A 19,592-nucleotide genomic window follows, 5' to 3' on the forward strand; every position below is an offset into this window, starting at 1 on the left:
TATCTCTCTAGCACATGTCACCATGACATTCAGGCAGGCACCTGGCCTGATTGATCAGTGCCCACTGCAATAGCAGTGTTTAAATATTTTTAATATAACCCTTGAATATTATATTCCATAATTGTTATTATATATTCTGTATCTTTTTACAGTGCGAGTAAAAAAATGGGCATGAAATAGTTGTTGAATTAAAGAGTTGATATAACTAGAGTATATAAACATGGGTAGAGTATATAAACATCTACCCCAGGGCACACTGAATGAAAATAAAAGTAATTTCAAAAGTCTGTGGAATAAGAATATGAAAATGAATATATGTGTGTATATATATGTATGACTGGGACATTATGCTGTACATGAGAAATCGACATATTGTAACTGACTATACTTCAATTAAAAAAAAAGTCTGTGGAATGAGTTGTTTCTAAGGACAATTATGTCACTTTTACTAGGAAGCATTAAGATGACAGGATGACAGTTTTTGTTCCCTTAACGAATTTTAAAGTGCCCTCCCCACAATTTCTTAAGCCGTGTTCCTCTTGAGATTATACCTTTCACGTTGCTGTTGGTTGATAGTTGGTTCATGCAGGTGTACTCAGCCAAGGGAAGAATGCTAACCCCAGCCAAGCTGTGATTAACCTTACCTGTTTTGTTCTGGAACAGAACTCTCTGTTCCAAAATGGGTTGTGGGCACTCAGGTCGAAACTTCTTCAAAGACTTAATAGGTATGTTAGAAAAATATTTCCTGGGTGTATGGGAAAATATTTTATCAACACAGTTTGTTCTCTGACAGTAAAAATATTTGTTTAATTTTTTTTCTTGGAAAGCTTGCTTTAGTGAGGAATGATTTTCCTAAATCTCTGGAGATGAGATAAAAAACAAGGATTTTGGAGTTCAAGTTCTGGCTCCACCTCTTATTAGCAGTGAGATCTTGACCTAAGTTACCTAATCTCTGTAAGCCTTGGGTTTCTCACCTGTAGGACTGGGATGATTATGGTATCTGTTTCACAGGATTGTTGGCAGTGTTGAGACAATGTGCGTGAATGAAGTAGCACAGTATTAGCCCCAAATAAGTGCTAGTTGTTATTATTATTATTACTACTATGACTGCTGTAAGAAAAATCTGGGTAAAGGGCTTGAATTGAGAATTTATTTTAAAAAAAGACTGTCTAAATTCAATAGTAAAAAACCAAACAACCCAATTAAAATGAAGAAAAGATTAAAACAGACATTTAGTAAAGGAAGGTGTATAGTTGGAAAACAAGCATATGAAAAGATGTCCAACATCATTATTTATTAGGAAAATGCAAATCGAAATCACAATGAGATACCACTTTATACGTATCAGAATGGCTAAAATTGTAATACAAGTTAACACTACTAATAACTGTCGTAAATGTTGGCAAGGATGTGGAGTAACTGGAGTTCCCATCCACTGCTGGTGAGAATGCAAAATTGTAAAACCACTTGAAAAAAGAGTTTGAGTAGTTTCTCTTAAAAGTTAAGCATACCACTACCACATGACCATTGCCTCTCCTAGGTATTCACTCCAGAGAAATTAAGTGTATGTCCATATAGTGCTTCATATACAAGCAGACATATGTTCATTTATAACAGCCAAACACTGGAAACAATCCCAATTTCCATCAATAGTTGAATGGATAAACAAATTGTGGTATATCCATACAAGGCAATACTACTCAGCAATAAAAATAATTAATTACTGATACACACACCAGTGTGGAAGCATCTCAGCATAATTGCACTGAGTAAAAGAAGCCAGAAAAAAAAGAGCACTTACTGTGTATTCCATTTACATAATGGAATTTTAATTCTCGAAAATGCAAACTGCAGTGACCGAAAGCAGATCAGTGGTTGCCTGGGGATGGGGTAGGAAGGGAATGAAGAAAGGCAGGAAAGAGGAATTGCAGAGGGACATGGGGAAATTTTCAGGGGAATGAATATGTTCATTATCTTGATTGTGTTTATCATGGTGATGGTTTCACAAGTGTATATATTTGTCAAACTTTCCAAATTTTATACATTAAACATAGTGGTCAATTATACCATAAAAAAGCGGTTAACAAAAGAGTACATATGGTAGCCCCTACCTCCATTGACTTTTCTATGCTTCTGAGCTTGGAAAGCTCTCCTTAACTTGACTCCGTCTTACGAACTAGCATCATCTATTACTGAACCTTCTGCTCACTGGGACGGTTTCCTTCATCCCCTCCCCATCAGGTCAGATGGTTCCTGGGTTCCTGCTTTACTGTCTCTCTGTTCATATTTCCCCTATGCAGAAGGCTGATTTTGTTAATCCAGATAAATATACTCCTTTCTAGAGAACACTCCCAAAATATTTCTTTCTTTTGTTCTTTAAACATATGCTTGTTGGGTTGCTGTTATGACACAGACTTTACATTAGGAATTAGACACCCTTCAGTGGCCAAGACAGCCCATTTTCTGCTCTCACGAGGCTCACAATCTGCTCAGAGACAGAGTCAAGTCAATTGCTGTATAGTGATGCATTCATTTATTATTTTTGGTTACTCAGCCTTTGAACACCCTTCAGCTTATGGGAGAATTCTTCTGTGGGGGTTGTTGGTAGGATATAGGACCCATTTCTTCCTAAAGATTCTAGGACTGCCTCCTTGCACCCTGGGGATAGGCATAGGATTTAAGATTGGCAACTAAGTGCTCCTGCCTATGTGGAAATTTTGAGAGGGTGGAGCAGAGACACAAGTACAATTTGGGTGCTGGCAGAATCAGAAGCAAGCACCCAGTGGTTCATTTGCCAGTGTCAGTGTCTCCAAGATCCCATGCTTGTGGGGAGCAGTTTGGTTCTTGCCCATCTTCAGATCCTGGTTCTCCAGACTTTCTCTAGAAAGCCTTAATCTGTTTGGGCTGCCATAACAAATACCACAGACTGTGTGGCTTATAAAGAATAGAAATTTATTCCTCATACTTTTTGAGGCTGAAAGTCCAAAATCAGGGTGCCAAGCATGGTTGGTTCTGGGGAAGGCTGCCTTCCAATTTGTAGAGTGCTGGCTTCTCACTATGTCTTCGTGTGGTAGAAAGGGCTGGGGAACATGTATAAGAGCACTTACTCCATTCATGAGGGCTCCATGGCATCCACCTCCATCACTTGCTGTCTACTCAGTCTCTCTTAGTTTTAGCTTCCAGGGTAGAATGATAGTTCCTACCCCATATGGTTGTTATAAGGTTTCACGGGATAATCCAAGTAAAATGCTTTGCACGGTGCTTGGCATACAGAGATGCTCACTGAATGTTAGCTCTTACCATTATTCTGGCTTTACTAAGGTGGCTTGATACATATACAAAACCACTCCAATCAAATGTAGTCAACTAATGCTTTACTGGAAAGCAATGCTGATCTAGAGCCTTGGAGGGTGACTGGATTGCCAAGGAGAATGTTGTGCAGATTACATTATCACACACCAAAAGAGACAAAAGTTCAGAGGATCAGGCAGGTGAGACAAAAATATAGTTTGCAGCCTAGAACAAGAGGCAGATTAGGAATTTAGATAGTCGGAATTCAACCAAAGCACAGGTAAGTAAAGCAAGCTTAGAAAGAGATTCTTTTTCAGGACAACTAACCATGCTTAGTGGGTCATAATTTTACAGATAGGAAAACTGGACCAAAAGCAACATCAGTACAGATGCATTTAATTCTGAGATCTGTGTTGGCCCCCACCCCATATTGCTCTCAACTGGGTAGAAGTGAGTATTGTGAGATGCAAGCAGGTAGTGAGAAAATGACTCTCACAGCTGAGAAGGGCGTGAGAGTTGTGGTAATTGATAGACTGAAGTTCATAGAAAGTACAATTTTGCATATTCATCTTTTTTACTCTCTTTGTTAACTCATTCTTAAAACTTAGGATCTGTTGGAAATTTGGAGAGAGAAAAAAATGACTTGAAACAGTATTATTCAGTTCTCTGAAAACATACCAACTTGGTCAGTCATTTAAAGAAAACAGAAAATGGAAAGGGTTTAGACTCAGAGACCTTACCCACAGTGCTTTGGTGATGCTTTTAAAACTATCACATAAAACATTCAACACTTGACAAATTTAAGGATAATGGAAAATCTCTGTTTCTCTTAATGAGCCAGAAAAGACCATCATGCAGATTATCTTCTTGGGACGTGGACCAATGGGCAGCGTTATACCTGCGTGCCTAATGGCACAGCGGGCTTCTGTGTGCAGAGCCCATTCAGTGTCCAGAGGGTGAACAGGGGCAGGGAAGTGAAGGAGGTGGAGTCTTTTATGCAGCAGGTTTTAACTGCAAGGACAGACTTCACTGTTTGCCAGATCCCAGCTAGTGACTCCAGCATCCGAATCCCCCTGCCTCCAAGCTTCTGGTGAGAAGTTGGAGAGCAACTGCCAGCAGCAAGAGTAGGAAAGGAACTGGCTGTAGCCTGGAGGAGAGTGCTCTTAGTGAAAATCATTGATTCTGAGTTTGGAATGACATCTCGAAGTTCAGTATGATCGGAGTTGCTCACAGTAGACCGTGGACTCCTCTGGAGATAGCCTTTCTTCCTGCCTATGTTTCTCCCTCCTTGGATTCATCCTTTCCTTCACTTCCTCTTCTGCACCTGCTGGAGCACTAGGCGCTTGAGAGGTTGCAAGATGAGTGAGACTCAATTTGTGCCGCTAAGGAGCACTGGACTGGGAGTTAGAACAACTTCTAACAATCTAGGTGACTTTGAGCGAGTCTTTTTCCTTCTTGGTCGTCTAGCTTTATCTCATTAGAAATCCAAGAACTAGAGATGTTTCTTAAGGTTTTTCTAACTCTGTGAGTTTACTAGCTTTTAGATATAACTATGGGCTAGGCATTCAGCTAAGAATGTTATTTGATTCTCATGAAAATGAAACAGGCACGTACTATTATTATGTCTCCCATTTTACGGGTAAGGAACCCAAGGCTGAACAAGGTTAAATAATTGAAGATAGCTCAGAAAGCTAGTAGGTAGAAAACTTAGAATGAAACCCTGGAGATCTGACTCCATACACAACCACTATGATACATTACCATTTTTTTGAAGCCAGTGGGTTTGTTTTACAGCTGGCTTAGCTAGAACTAACTGAAATTGCCTAGGTGCCTGGGCTCTGGTGTCAGAATTGCCTATGTGCCAATTATATAGCTCCATTATAGTATGAGTGTCTTTGGGCAAAGTACCTGACCCTTCTCAGACTCTCAATGCATTAATAACAAGTATTGTACTAGAAATTATTGCAATAGTTGGCTTTGCTTTACAAATCAATAGCCACTAATTCCCTGACTCCCAGAATATTGCTCTCCTTATTGCAGTGCCTGAACTGACACCATTCCAATGTGGGTTCCTTGAAGTAAAGCATTATCTTTTTTTTAGTAAGGTCCTCTTATTAATGATAAAAACATTGATGGGTTGAGGGATTATTCTCTGCCAGGCAAGATAAAAACACTGTGTGTCCATTGTCTCACTTATTCTTCATGACAGCCATGTAAGCCATGCAGATACACAATATGTACAATAATTATTCCCATGTAACATCTAGGAACATGAGGTTCAGAGAGAGATGACCAAGATCACACAACGTACAACTGGTGGGGCTGTGTTTCAATTCACATCTCTCTGATTCTAGAATTATACTCTTAACCATTTTCTGTTCTGTCACCAATAGATGTGCCTGGAAGAATTAGAATAGAGTCACTATTACGTAAGCATGGATTCATTTGTTTCTCCTGTCATTTCCTCCACGAGAGGAGAGACCAAAACAGCATGAAGAGCACAGTTGTGTGGGGGGGAGAGGGGTGGCTAATGAGACAGAGAGAGAGAGAGAGAGAGAGGGAAGCCTTAAAAACCAACTTTGCTGGACCAAGGAGGGCTGGTTATGGAAATTAATTTGCCTTTCCTTGTTTGGTTTTGCACTCATGCTGGGATTGCTGCTGGGAGACAAAGCTACCCTGATTCCAATTAGAATTACAGAGGCTCAAGGCTGGTAAAGAATTCGAAGAGTACAGCCTTCAACCCTCCTCTTTGGAAGGCAGCCACTCCGTAACACCTCGAGCTGTTCAATTTCTTTCCCCGGTCTCTGCTGCACTGCCTCCTTGAGCGTGAAATCACTACATCCCTCAGCTTGGGTCTGTGTTTCAAAGCTCCTTCCTTATCTCAAGTTCGACTTTCCTTTGTTCTATTCTTTTCTGTTGATCCACAAAGAACCAATGTGCAAGTTTTTTTTGTATAATCATTAACTATGGTTGCATATCTTTTAGGAAGCAACCATCACAGCGAACATACTCAGCTTCCCAGACTTGCTGCCATCCATTAACCTGTTTCCTCCCACTCATTCTTCAGGTTTTAGGTCACACATGACTTTCCTGAAAGACTTTGCCTCACACCTTAGACAAGGTCAGTTCCCCTTGTGTTATACATCCACAATACCCATGCCAACAATTGCGTGACGATATGCTGAATGTTCACGTTTCCCATGAAATAAAAGCTCTGTTGAGGGCGCGAATTTGTCGGTCTCGTTCATACGCGTGTCCTAGGCGCTGTGCTTATTCAGTCTGTTCAAAGCAGTGTACAGATAACCTCCTGGGTACCGACTGCTCTTCTTTAGAGCAGGAGAGATTCGTTCTTTCACCTGATGGAATTTAGAGTCTAGTGGAGCTTTTCATCCTTTTCCCCTCAACTTTTATCACTTACAGCAATTGATAATAAAAGGAGTTTGCCGTGTGATACATTTTTCTAAGGGTGACTTGGTTCGGAGTGCTGGTTCAGATGTGTGCTCACTGCCTTGATTTGCTTTGTGAACCACACTTGTCCTCATTTTGCAGATCACAGAACCTGAGGTTAGGCAGTTCAGCTGACACTTGCACAGTAGTTGGTTCATTTGTTCCTTCATTCATTTTTTTCAGCCCCTGTCTCCTTTTGCAGTTCTGTTTCCACTTGCCTCAGCATTTGGGATAATGAAAACTTTGGTCGTGGTGTAAGTGTGCACTTCGGGGTCAGAGTTTATTTCAGTTCTACAACACCCTACCCCTTCCTAGTTGTGTGATCTTGGACTAATCAGTTAAACTCTCCAATTCTCAGTTTCCTGAGGAGTATCAGCTCATTTCTCATTTTTTAAAAGAGGGGTAACTGGGAAGTAGTAGAAGCAGTCATAGTAGCAGCAGCGGCACCACCCCTGTCACTGCCACCAGCAGCATCTGACAGTTATGTGATGCTTTTTATGAGCCAAGAACTGTTGAAGGACTTTATGTCTATTAACTCATTTAATCCCACCTATGAGGTAGATGCTAGTACTATCCCTATTTTAAAAAGAGTAAAGGAGATACGTAGAGGTTAATCAACACGCCTGATGTCACCTTGCTGGTGAGCACAGAATCAGGAGAGAAACCTCAGTGCCTGGATCTGCAGCTCGTGCTCTCAGCAAGGTGGCTATAGCTGCCTTTGGATAATGTATGCAGAGGCTGAGCACTGTGTTCAATACAAGGGGTTTCTATCTAGCTAATAGAAGTTTTTGATGACTCTGAATTGGTTTGCCCCACTTTTCTGAGGAGATCTCATAAGATAAGAGAAGCACTGTGAACACGAAGCACTGATTATCCATTCACTGGCTCAGATGAGCCCCAAATCCAGGCTTGTACCAGCTCTACATGGTCAGATTGACAAAATAAAAGGAGTAAATAGGTAAAGAAAGGAGTAAGGCATGGAATCTAATGAGAGGAAATGAGCTTCTGATGTAAAAAACTGTCTGCAAGATAATAGAGTTGGTTCCTGGGTCTTCCACACAAGTCCCTTGGCTCTGAAAGCAGCAAAAGTGTCTGTCAGAGTCCATGACTGTAACTTGTCAGTGCCCTCTTGGTGCCAATCATACAAAGAGCTCTGAGAATTTTAATTCTCTTTAAAGGAGAGAAAACCTACCCTATGTTTACACGCTCCCACTCTGCATCTCAGTTGTTTCTCCAGAGTGGAGTAAGGAGGATTTTTCTGTGCATTCAGACTGGTCTGCTGGTTCTCTGTCTTGTTCAGGGGATGAATCCCTTTCTTGATTCTGTGTGTCATCCATGTAACTGTGCCTCTCTCCCTTCCCAGATTCTGTTCCAGCCTCTTTTCCTTTCTTTTAAGGACTAGCCCAGGTGCCGAGTCAGATTTTCCCTCATTCATTCACTCAGTCATTTATTTATTCAACAAATATTTGTCTATCCTGTGTTAGGCACTGAGGGTAGATACAAAAGAGAACAAAGCAAGCATTTACCCCGTCTTTCAGGTCACATTAAAGAATTTAGATTGTCGGTTCAAGGGGGCACTTTAAAGGTTTTATACGTGGGGATTGTGGTTAGATTTGCATTTTGAGAAGATCACTCAGGCTGCAATGTGGCAGATGGATTGGAAGGGTCAAGAGTAGATCCTATTATGTGACTGGGACATTGTGCTGTACACCGGAAATTGATACATTGCAACTGACTACACTTCAATTAAAAAAGAAAAAAAAAGACTAAATGCTATTATTGTAGTAGGCAGGAGACAACAGAAATACCGTCTCCCAGCTTCACTTTTTCTTTCTTCCATGAATCCTCTGTCTTCTTAAAATTTCTCCCTGTAATCCATTGAGTCCCATACCAATCACATCCTGCCTGGCTAACTGGTGGTCTCCAGTTGAGGGTCCATGTCTGATTATTCTCCGTGCCCAGACTAAAGCCTTATTTATATTCAGTGCTCACTATAAAGAGTCTTAAGCTCAGAATTTCAGGGTTGAAAGGGCTCTTAGAGGATATCTAGTCTGAACACTTTATTTTGCAAGGCCTAAGCAGGGTAAGCAAGTTGGCCAAGGTCACACATTCAATTAATGATAGAGATTAGATTTAGTATCAGCTTTCTGAGTCCAATGGCAGTCTATGAACATTGCAAGGAATTATTTAATAAATACTTTTCCCTCTTGTTTATGGTTGGAATCATGTATGAAACAGGAAAGAAGTCAGGGATTTGAGAGGAAAACAATTGAAAGGGAAGGTATAGAGTTAAAAATAAAATATTCTCACTTGCTCATCATATAGGATCGGTTTATATTCTAAGAGTAGTGAGCAGGTCTAGTATTTCTAGACTGACAAGGTCTCAGTCAGGGGACCAGGGACAGAGACTGCCTGACCCCTTGGGCAAAGTCTGGGGAGGGACCATCGAACATGTTGGTGATAAGGAAAAGCTTCCTTTTTGTCCTTCTTTGTCACAAATATTTTCCCTCTTTCTCCTTTCTGGCTCATTCACACACACACAGTTCCTTTCTTTAGTATAGCAGTGTTTATTTCATGCTTATGTTCTGATTTGTGTAAAATAAACTCAGCCTTTTTAATATAAATGTCTTTAGATTTGGATTTGTGTTCTGGTTGTCCCATTACATGTAAGATCTTGAGCACATATCTAAGGCTCCTTGAGAATTGGTTTCTTTATCTCCAACATCTCTGAGGTTAGCGATGACTGGCCGGCATAGCCTTTGTCAGACTTACACATAACAAGTTAGAGTTGGTCTCATCTTGGTCTGTGGACCACTTGCATCAGCTTCTCCTGCAGGTGTTTGCTAGAAATGCACATTCCTGGTCCCTGCTCCAGACCTATTGATTCAGAATCTCTCAGAGTTGGCATTTTATCCAAGTGATTCTCATGTGCATTTAGGTTTAAGAACCACTGAATGATTTGGGAGAGTGCTTTGTACATTGCAAGGCATTGTATAAATGCAATTTTAAGAACACTTATTTTTCACCCAAATGGTCCTGGTCTTTACCTCTCTTTGCTCGAAAATCTCTCTAGAAAACTACCTCTACAGGGGGTCCTTGGCAGCATCTAAATAGTCTAAGGACACATGGATGAAGGCGAATAGCAGTGTGACCAGAAATCCTGTGGTCTGCTTAAGGCTTGACTCACCAGCCTTTTAAGAAAATTCTGTCCTGTTGTTGAGTGTGTGTAATAACCGGATGGGGATTCAGGCAGGAAGACTGAGACACCTTGCTGAACAAAGGAAATCCTCTGCAGCTGGAAAAAGGAAAATGAAGTTGAGCCCAGTGTTTCATATGAATGCAAGACCTGTTATACATTGTTTAAAACATATTATGTGCTCGCACACAGAAAGTAAAGATGAAATCTATACCTTTATCAAATCTTTTGATTAGGTTTCTATTAATCTGTCAATTATTGTCTAGTTAGGTGGCCTTTCTTGTATCTCTTTGTATCTCATTGTCCAGGAGGAGAACCCAGGCTAAATCATTTCCTTGCCCCCAGCAAGAGGCTGATGGCTGGGCTGAGGTGGGCTATGCCTCATGTGATGGCGGTGAGCAGAGTAGCTGAGTAGAGGCCACCATCTCCTGGTCCAGCACTGCCTTTTTCTTTGGGGAAGTAGTGACCTTGAGATTTGCCCGAGTTCTGTGCTGCATGAAAACCCAAGGCACTCCCAGGCAGGCTGTCTGAAAGCTCAAGAGATAGCCATACGGGCTTTCACGGCCCTTGGACAGTGTTGTCCTGAGCGCACCTCTCACTCTAAGATCTACTTTTGCATTCTGAACTTTTAAAAAAATATATTTTCACTAAAGAAATGAGTTTTTTTTTTTAACAAGCACAAGAGTAGAACAGGGAAAGCTATAAAATAGCTGGGATTTATGGTCTAGCTCAGAGGTGATTTTTTTCAACTCATCTAGGCTGAAATTACTGGCAGTCTTCCCCTTAGAGCTTCTTTGGAATTTATTTTCAATTTAGACTGCGTACCTGTGAAAACAGGATGCAGAATGATACTGCAGTTTCTGAAGAAGTGTCTGGAAACTCACACTGTGCCATGCTTATAAACAAATTCAAATGTATTTATTATAAAGCCTTAGTTGGATGACAACTTCAATTTTCCGGTTGCTTTATCCAAGGGCTCTTTTATTAACTCTTTATTCAATGTGTCTTAATAGACCTCCCTCATGCTACTTTTAAAGACACTTCCTTTCAGGTGGAGTGAAAAAGAAAAGTAGTTATGAGGGACTTGGTTTTTAGATCTGATTCTGCTTTTCTGTATGTTTCTTCCTAATGAAATCATAGCCTCTTGGACTTTCAGTTTCTCAGTGAAATGAGAGGAAGTTGAACTGGATCAGTGATTCTGAACTGGTATTTCTTAGAACACAACTAAAACTAATTGCACGCAGGAATCAGCAAGTTGGATGTTTTTAATGTGTTACATATCTCCTAACTTGATTTCAGGATTAAATATTTAGGAAGTCTGTAGTATCGCAAATCGTGGAGCTCATGTATTCAGAAGCTTGTTGTTTGATTTCTAATGAAGGGACTGAGTAAGAGTGAGGAGGCCTAGGTTTGCAGAAAATTACTGTGTAACCTCAGATACGTGATTTTCACTCATTAATTTCCTGTCTCTGTATTCTCATGTGTCATTTACGCCATCAACATCCTGTGGCTCTCCTGAAAGTCAAATGAAGTTGCACACATCTAAGCTGTCTTCATCACATTATTTTGATCACTGTGCACAAGCAGATCACAAGTACATGGAACTTCTAAGGAACTGTAACTTTTATTGTGAAATGTTATTGGGATGGTAAGCTGAGACTGAATCAGTGTAAAAAGATTCACTTAACTGCCTTCTCATCCTAAGCAGAGTAAGGTCTAGAGTGGCAGATTGGTTGCATCTATAGAGCTGATTCCAGCAGACTGCAGTGGCTGTTGAATGTGAGGACATCTACAGGGGCTAATTGTAAGGGCTGAGATCTGTTAGCCATGCCTGCATGCAGCTGGGGCTGGGGCACGGCAACAAGTGCTCCACAGGCAGGCTGGCCTCCACCTGACAGGTCCCCCCTTTTGAGAGGATACACACACACATACAGTTGGATCCAGAGGTTGTACTATTCTGTCTGTCATTTGTGTCTTTGGAGCACTTGGAAAGTCCTCAGGCAAAACCAGTGGAAAAGATGAACCCAATTAAAATTGGCATCTGTGGGAAACATGTATACTATGATAACATTACATGTGCTTTGGATCTGTTTCTTTTCTTATCCTAGAATTTCTTGACCCCTCTTTCTTATGTTGGGAACTTGTTTCCTGATTTCTCTTTCATGGGCCAGTTCATGTCCCAGCCTTTCCGTGAAGCTCTTAGAGGAGATCACAGCTCACCTTTCCCACACAGGTAAGATGTCCCATGGCATCTTCCACAGGAATATTCACACAGTGAGTCATCAATAGACAATAATTGGATCAACCAACAGATGAACCGCTAGCTATGCTATAAGGAATAAATACTATATGTATCATGCAAATATATGTTAACATTATAGGCAATCTTATATGGAAGTTTACTATTGATTTTATTTCTGAGTTTTTTTTTTTATATAGAGAAAACTGAACAAGCAGAAAGATCACATTGCAGTCCAGATGGCTTTATTTTCCCTGAATCCTAAAAAGAAGTCCATAATCTGCAAAAGAGAGAAATCACTTCACAAAGAGAGACGAATGAGGCTTTCCTGAGCCTCATCAGGAGATGCTGATGTCTAGAGATGACAAGTTAGGCAACATTACCCCTTAGAGATCAGGGCAGGAATCTCTTAGCACTGAAACGTGGAAAATCAGAGAAGTACAATTGTATAATCAGTTTTCATGTTAAAAAACTGGAGCCAGGAAAGAAAAATACTTCAAGTAGAAATGGGTAAGATAATGCATTTTGTTTTAAAATTCATCTTCTGATCTTACGAAGACTTGCTGCATTGACTCAGGCTGGACCTCTGGTGGAATAATCAAACAATTCCACATGGACTAAATGTTCTATCTCTTCCCTTCTATTGAGCAAGTTAGAGTAGGCATCCTAATCTGTCCACTTTGCTTCCTTTTTTGTTCTTCCTTTTTGCTTTCTTTATGTACACTTTCCTCCTTTAGAATATGAAGATAATAATACGTACCATGTCAGATTGTTGAGATAATTCAGTGAGATAATGCATGTGGATGTGCTTTGTAAACTAAGAATTTAAAATACTGTGTAACTATATTATTATAACTTTTGAATGGATAATCTAGTTAAGTATGAATCAAGGGAAGATAAAAACTGTTTAGCAGGTTTCTTTTTTTAATCTATGTGAAGTTGACTGGTTTTTACATCAGAGTCCCATCTGTTAGAATGTTCCTGTAAAGAGAGAGAATAAAAAACAGAATAGCCTTTCTCTGCTTTTCTCCTTGCCAAAGACCTAGAGATTCATGTAACATTTTTTGGAGCACCTACTATGTGCCAGAAATTGTTCTGGGTGCTCGGATGCAGTGATGAACAAGACAGCTAAAACTTCTATATTTCAGTGGTGATGAGAAAGAGGAGGGGTAATACATAAATTAAGTAATAGGACGCTATCAAATATTGATAAGTGCTATGAAGAAACAAACAAATGGATGTGATGGAGCATGGCTCCAGTGAGGGGGCTGTGGGGGCCATGAAAATCTCCTACCATGAGGAACATCATTGGCTGATGGCCTCATCTGCTGCGTAGAGAATCCACTGTCATGTTCATACTGGGGTTGCACTTCCCAGGGGCTGTTCCCCACCAGTGGCTCAGCATGGTAGGATTACTAGTACTGGCCCATTGCTATGGGATGAAGGACTCTTCCAATGGTGACTGTGGCTTGAGGACTTAACACCAGACTTGCCAAAACTCTATTAGAGCTGTAGTGTAGTCTAAGATGCTTCCTACCTAACCCTCCTTCCTTTCCTTTCTCTTTGGAGGGATCAGACTTAAATCAGTGTGATGGCTCCCCAGCTCCCTCACAGGCATGTCTCCCAGAACATCCCCATATCTAATATTTCTTGATGCCTGCTTCTTGGAGGATGCCAACTAACTCAGGGAAGGAACTGGTAATTTCGATGTGTGTTAGGCAATGCGTTTTGGAGGAGAAGATGAGCTGAGATCTGGAGGAAGAGAATTTCAGGAAGCCAGAGGAGAAATGTGAAGGTCCCTGCTATTCTTTGCTATTTTTCATTTTATTGCTTTACTTAGAGAATGCTGCTAAGACATCTCTTTTGCATATTTTGTCATTACCCTTTATTATCCTTTGCCATTGCTTGTGATCATATTTGGGTGATGTATAAAATGTATTTTCAATGAATAATTTAAATTAATAATCATAGCTTTTAATAATCATAAACATAGCAGTTGTGCATTCACCATATACTAGACTCTAGTCACTAAATTATTCACTTATTTCATTTGTTCCTCACAACCGTCAGAGGTAGCTTCTGTTCTTATCCCCATTTTACAGATGAGGAAACTGAGGCTCAGGGAAATGATATAGCTTGCCCAGGGACCTGCAGTTAGTAAGAGATGGGGTGGAGGCTCAGGATCTGCTGAAGTATTTTGTTTTCCCCACTTCATTAATGATTTCCAGAGATATATCACCTTCAAAGGCGCAGTAGTCATATGAGATACAAACTGGATATTGAGGGTGTGGGAGAAGGAAAGGTATAGGGAGGGTACGGCAATGCCATCAGACAGTGTGGCAAACCAGACAAGGGTGTCCTGTAAACACAGTTACTGAACAAAAGAAGTTGAACCTAAGGAAAGAGGAAATAGTATTGCCCCCTGGTGACACCATCTAATAAGAACAGCAGCTGCTCTGGGGCACAGGCACATTATGTTAAAGTGGTAATAGTGCAATTAGCTCTTCTTCATTTTCCCGTGTTAACCCAGGGGTGAAATGGCACACTGAGCAAATATACTAAATTATATTAAACTTCGCGTTCAATTGGAAAATCTTAGCTGCTGGCTGCAGAGAGATTTTTTTTTCTTTTTGCTTGTACTCCGCCACCATAATGAAAACCTCAGCCACAGCACTGATTGTTTCTATCAGATGCAACATAACTGCATAACTTCCTTCAGGCAACTCTAAGTTGGCTCCGTGAGGTTTCCAGAGAGAACTCTTGGCATGAGTTAGCAGAGTGAATCTTATGCAATAACCAATAAATATTTCTTGGGAAGAATATTTTCACAGTGCTGGGCATGGTGCTGGGCATGAGGATGATGGCCATTTATACCAAAAAAAAAAAAAAAAAAAAAACACAAAATGCCCCTGGGATCCTGATCTAGTCAGCATCCCTGGCATTCTAAAAGCATTTCTGGTCAGGAAGTCAGAAGTGGGTCCCCAGCACTTTGGTACCTTACTACCTGCAGAAATTCAGCTGGCTTTCAGTTGAGTGGTGATCAGTGAGCCCAGAATTTGCCAAATATTTCTAACATGCAGATTTGTTGATAAAGCCAAATTGGAGAGACGGAAGTCTTGGGCCTCTTACGGTTACATTTATACATTTGACAGGTTGTTGTTGTTGTTGTTGTTTTTAAAGTAATGACTTACATTATGTGTCAGGCACTGTACTAGGTTCTGAATTCATGAGGAAAAATAACAAATAATTCTCAATCTCAGGGAAATCACAGTATGGGATTGAGACAGATAAAATGATGTGAAGCAGTATAATGAGTTAAAAAAAGGAGGGCCAACTCAATGTTATTGAAACCTCATTTTATTATGGTCTTCCAGCTACAGGAGACTAAAAATGAGAGGCGTGTGTATGTGGGTGTGCATATGAGAGAAAGACGGGGTGGTGGCATCCTCTTCCTGCATGCACAGAAGACTTTGAACCTGCCTTCTTGTCAAGGATTTGATAAAAACTTTTTTATTTCAGAACTACAAATGAGCGTTGCCAGACACAGAGTGGAACTGGCCTGTCCCAAAGAAAAGAGGTTTAGCTTTTCCTAGAATGAATCAATAGAGCTATGAAACTGTGTGTGTCTAAACTGTCCCCCTGTGTCTTTCCTCATAGCACCTAGAGAGGTGATGAGATCTCAGCTGAGGGTGTGAAGTGAGTGGAGATGGGAGGTGTCTCATGAACATTACCAGATGCACCTACATTGAGCACTGGATCATGTTCAAATAGGTCAGATGGTCATAGACAGTGGGCAATGGACTGAAGACTAATGGTCTATTCTTGCCTATAGTGGGTATGGTTAGTCTTTTAAAATTTTGACCCTTGCAATAAATGTGTAACTGTCATACTATGGTTTTAGTTGCCTTTCCCTAATGTTCATGATTTTGAGCATTTTTTCACTTGTTTATAGGCACACCTCAGAGATACAGTGAGTTGGGGTTCAGACCACTGCAATAAAGCCAGTATCACAATTTTTTTTTTTAAAAAAATGGACTAATGGACTGAAGATGTGAGATCTCTCTTCTCTGTTTTACTGACAACTTGTATGTCCCCTCCCACCACCTCAATAAATATATGATGCCAAGGAGGTACTCCAGATCTGACCATTTTTTATTTGTTTCCACCCTGGCATTTGAGGGTTTGAAGTTAAATTATTTATTTTAAAGATTGTTGCCAAGGAGGCAGGGGGTGGGAAGGGACAGACTGGGATTTCAAAATTTGTAGATACTGACAGGCATATATAGAATAGATAAACAAGATTGTACTGTATAGCACAGGGAAATATATACAAGATCTTGTGGTAGCTCACAGCAAAAAAAAAAGGTGACAATGAATATATGTATGTTCATGTATAACTGAAAAATTGTGCTCTACACTGGAATTTGACACAACACTGTAAAATGACTACAACTCAATAAAAAAATTAAAAAAAAAGATTTAAGTTAAATCTAATTTAATGTAAATGTAAATATTAAGTTGAGAAAGTAAGATTATAACATTAAAAAAATGAACTCTTCATTTGGGAATGATTTTAGATTCACTGAAAAGTTGCAAAGATGGTACAGAGAGTTCCCATAATCCCTCACTTGAGTTTGTATGACCCAGTAAATTTCCCCCAATGTTATCACTTTATATTATCCTGGTGTACTTATCCAATGTAAGAAACAAACTGTGGCATATTACTATTAACTCAACTCTAAAATGTATTTAGATTTCACCAGTTTTTCTGTTAATATCCTTTTCCTGTTCCAGGAACCAGTCCAGGATACTGCATTTAGTTGTCCTTTGTTTTCTCTGGTCTGGATAGTCTCTAGATCTTCATTTTTCATGACCTTGACAGTTTTGAGGAGTACTGGTCAAGTATTTAGTAGAATATTCCTCAAATTGGGTTGATATGCTCTCTCTCTCATGATTAGACTGGAGTTCCAGGTTTTTGGAAAGAACACCACAGGGGTGAAGTTCACTTCTTACTACATCATATCAGATGTTCGTGATAGCAATGACACTCACCTTTACCACTTGGTTGAGAAGTGTCTGGCAGGTTTCTCCACTGTAAAGTGACTATTTTTCCCCTTTCACCTGTATTCATTAAGTTCAGCCCATACTCAAAACGTGGTATAGTTGGAGCTTTTCCTTCTGGAGGAAGTGTTTCTACATGTTTTGGGGATTCTTCTGTAAAGATTTGTGTCTTCTCTCCCATGCATTTATTTAATTGGTCATTTATTAATTGTATCAGTATGAATTCATGTGCTATGGTCTAAATGTTTATGTCCCCCCAGATCTGTATGTTGGAATCCTAACACCCAAAGATGATGGTATTAGGAAGCGGGGCATTTATGAGGTACTTAGGTCGTGAGGGCAGAGCCCTCATGAATGAGATTAGTGCCTTATAAAGAAGACTTTAGAGAGATTCTTAGCCCCTTTGATCATGTGAGGACACATTAAGAAGCTGCTAGCTATGAATCAGAAAGAGGGCCCTCATAAGAATGTGACCATGCTGGCAACTTGATCTTAGACCTCCAGCCTCCATGAATGTGAGAAATAAGTTACTGTTGTTTATAAGAGACCCAGTCTGTGGTCTTTTGTTGTAGCAGCCCTAATGGCTAAGACATCATGTATGTTTAATTTATATTTTATATTATGATCTAATACTGTTATTGGTTTAGTTGCATAAGTTGTTCCAGCTTTGGTCACTGAATGTTCTATTAGTTTAGTTTTGTGTCCCTTTGAGATATTACCGATGTTTTATCTTTTGAGCACTTTATAACTTCCTGATACTACCGAATGTGCCAGGTTTAACTTTGAATTTCCCTACCACGTCCATGGAATCAGCCGTTTCTCCAAGTAGGCTTGGTTTATTTTATTGGAGGATGGTATTTGGAACCAAGGTCTGGACCCTAGTAGAAGCTGCTGGGGTGACATTGCTTGGTAGCTTGGTAGAATATGCACATATACTAACCCATCATTCACACTGATCTACAGTTGTTTCTGTATCTGTCTACCTGTATGTGTACATTACACTAAACACAAATCCATATTGATGTATCACAAGTCATTCTAGTCTTCAATTCTTGTCCATCATTAACTTTTCTCTCCTGTAATGAGAGTTCTGGTACCTGCCATCCACCATCCATTTACTTACGTATTCAACCTCAGTATACATATAAAGCAGTTTCATGTATCTCCATGATAAACAACTTTAACAACTTAGAATATACTGTTTATGTACAATTCCTTTTTTCTTTGCCCTTACATTTTCCAGTCTAAGCACACTTTTCCAAAGTTATTTAGGTCATCTGTATTTCTCCGTACCCCCTAGAGTACAGTTATGTCGTTTATTTGTAATATAGTTAGATTAATATTTTCACAGCTCGCATTTTATCTTGGGATTCCTCTGACATTCTAGTTGATTATTTTTTTATTTTATAGCTTGCCTACTACATCAGTGTTTACTCTTTGTGATGCAGATTTCTATGAATTTTGACAAGTGCATGGAATCACATGTCTACCACTGCAGTAACATAGAGAACGATTCCCTAAAATTCCCTCTGAAGAATACAGTAATTTAATATCTTATGCAAATCAATGTAAAAAGAATTTATCAGGTCTTCCTGAGACAGATACGCTATGTTGTCTCACTCTATTCCTGTCCAGTCTCTCGCTATCCCAGTTCCCCTCTGTGCCCCACCACTCCCTGACAGCCACTGATGTATTTTCCATTCCTGTAGTCCTGCCTTTTCTAAAATGTCATATGAGTTGGAATTATGCAATATGTAGCTTTCGGGATCTGGTTTTTTTTTCGCTTAACAAAATGCCTTTAATATTTATCTGTGCTGTTGAATAGATCAGTGAACAATTTAACGGAAGCTATAACGAATGGAACACTTGAGATCTTTTCTCTCTTTTTCTGCTACCGTGTATGTCTACCCTTATCCCTACCCAACACTTCAACAAATATATGACTCTAGGGAAGGACTCCAAAATGTGACTGATTAGGTTCAACCACCCTGGCAAGTGAGGGTTTTAAGCCATATCTAAAATTATCTTGATAAAGGAAGAATATAATAATTTATGATCATCTGAGTCATAATTAGGGATATATGGCAGATGACTAATTTAATGAGTGTGGTAGAGGAAGGAGAGAAAAACAAGGAGGACTTTCACTCTTTGGACTTTGGTTTCCTGGTCTGAAAAATGAAGGCAATAACAACTACTTCCTAGGGTGTTTTGAGGTTAAATTAGATAAGTTAAATGAAGTTCTAACACAGGGGTCAGTTTATAAATGGTAATTCCCTCCTGACTTCCCCTGTGTGCAACAGGATTTAAAGTGCATTCCTATTGGAGAATCAAGTTAACTGTAGAAAAAGTTAGGTTTTC

This window comes from Camelus ferus, chromosome 3, assembly GCF_009834535.1.
Source record: "Camelus ferus isolate YT-003-E chromosome 3, BCGSAC_Cfer_1.0, whole genome shotgun sequence".
In the NCBI taxonomy this organism is placed as follows: Eukaryota; Metazoa; Chordata; class Mammalia; order Artiodactyla; family Camelidae; genus Camelus; species Camelus ferus.